Genomic DNA, 2155 nt, shown 5'->3' with positions numbered 1-2155 from the left:
AGAGAGAGGGAGAGAGAGGGAGCGGTGGGCGAGGCAGCCTGAACTCCGCCGGACCGTTCAGATGTGCTGGCCGCGCAGGAGCGACCCGGCCGGTGGTCAAGGTGGGGCGTATTACTGGCTGTGAGGCTGTGTGTGTGTGTGTGTGTTTCTGCTGGCTAAAATGCTTGTTCCTGTCAGCCTGATTTAGCCTGTGGCGGCTTGATGACCCAGTTTGCGTGGAAACGGCAACCTGGGGGAAAGCGTCCTTTAACACGACTTTATTCCAGTGAAATGTACCTCTGGCGGGTCTGTTTTACGGGGTTTCTGCACAATTTGGCGTCGTCAGATTCTCCGAGGATATAGATTTGGTGTTATAGGAGTTCTGGCTGAAGGCCTGTCTGTGTGTCATTTAGATCATATCGTCCGGGCCCACTGACACAGGAGGAGCTGATATGAATTATGGGCACCCCTAGAGATTTTGATCACAACCTCCCAGCTCCTGCAAACATTTAATCAACATTTATATGATTGATACAGTGGAAGTGTGGGCAGGGGGTTTTGCTAAAAGTGCTACATGGAGTATTTGCACTGCTGTTATTTTACAAAGGCTGATAGCAGCTAAAGGGCTGCTTGAAATGTGCTAAAGAAAAGTAAGAATTATGTCTAAATTAACATAAAAGCCAGCAATGGCACACAGGCGGCGCTTTATCAGTGCTAAAAGATTGACAGATTTGTTTTATAAACCTGTGTCATGACTGCTACATTTAGGAAAGCATGAAACTTAAACCGGGGGACTCTAGATAATTAATTTGTAAGCACTCAACTGTTTCTAAGCTGTAGTTGATGTCTACATTTATATAATCCAAACTTGTCAGAAAGTGTCAGCATTCATAGCCCCCCCCTTTTTAAAAAATCTGCTGAGTTCATAATAGGCCAAGGAAAAAGCCTGTGCTCAAGTAGGGGATAGGTTAAAATCAGGAAGATAACTGGGGCCGAATCACTCCTCAGAAATGCGGTGACACCGGCAGTCGTCTGGCAGATGTTTCTTCAAATGAAAGATAAGTTTATAAACACGAGTATATTACTGTAGATGTTTGTGAGGACCAGTGAGACATTCTTAAAGCAGCGACGTAACTAAATATTTGGGACTCAGTCCAAGCTTTGGGCCTCTCGAGTCTCCTCAACTCACACATATACCTCTATCTTTACAGTCTTTTACACTAATGTAACACATTTTTAAAGATGTATAAGTAAGTCCCTCCCTGGGATGAGCGGTTTTGGAGCCTGTCTTACATAATTGTACAGCCAGAGTTCAGTGCGCCTGTAGGAATGCGCAATAGGCTGTGTCACGAGCTGCATTTGTGCCATTGCAACCCCGGAGCGTGACATAAGCCACCCTGTCAATGAGGATCACATGGCAATGACGGGGTGTCAGTTTAAAAAGCAACTCATCTCGTCTACATGTGTTGTTCGCCCTGCATCCAGGCAAAAAAAAAAAAGGGCAACCTCCCCCCGTGCCGGTTTTATTGCCTACATTTGCAGAAGTGAAGCCATCTTGCTCAACTTGGGTTACACCCTTCATTCCTATTGCGTGCCTTGTCAAGGGAGGATGGGGCAAGAAGGGATGTGTTGTGTAGGTTCATTTAGAAAAAAAAATGAAAAAGAAATCCAGTTTTTTTTCAAACTAAATGGCACAGACTGCCCGAGGACAGGCTTACAGGCCTCATGCAGCACGTTACCATCTCCCAGGATGTCATGAATTCAGAATGGCATTCAGCTATTCCTCCTGAGCGAGTGCAACAACCTGAACCCCTTTTTTATTTGCAGTGATCTCAGGGTTAAAGTCGGATAGCCTTTAAAAGTCCAGCAAACCAGCCAGCAGCAGAGCATAAGACAAGGCTCTCTGCACTATGATCAGTGTGTTGCCAAAGCCACCGCCCTTTCCCTGTCTTTGTCCCCATTCCCAGTCTAAAATGATCAGTCTATATTACAGACTTGCAATCTGGGGCAGTAAACACTCTCCCACACCCACAGCAAGAGGAATGCACCTGAATGCATGTATGTAATATAACATTTAATTATCGTGTGTTTCCATTCACAGAGCTGTCGCAGCAGCGTGCAAAAGTCGGCTATTTCATGTGATAACTCTGCATTTCTTCACATATATCTTTTTTTT

The 2155-nt window shown here is 45.3% G+C and overlaps 1 long non-coding RNA gene across 1 annotated transcript in view; it reads left to right on the top strand.

Moving 5' to 3' along the window:
- The window catches only part of LOC118332131, a 7231-nt gene continuing 5076 nt past the window's right edge, over positions 1 to 2155 (top strand). Inside the window, exon 1 of the long non-coding RNA XR_004796913.1 lies at positions 1 to 101. This is a non-coding gene — a long non-coding RNA (uncharacterized LOC118332131). The remainder of the gene's footprint in view (positions 102 to 2155) is intronic.

Source organism: Morone saxatilis, unplaced genomic scaffold (assembly GCF_004916995.1).
Source record: "Morone saxatilis isolate NCDOM2014 unplaced genomic scaffold, NCSU_SB_2.0 Contig20, whole genome shotgun sequence".
NCBI lineage: Eukaryota > Metazoa > Chordata > Actinopteri > Moronidae > Morone > Morone saxatilis.
Note: the sequence above shows the minus strand (reverse complement) of the source record. Positions and strands in the feature narration are given on the sequence as shown.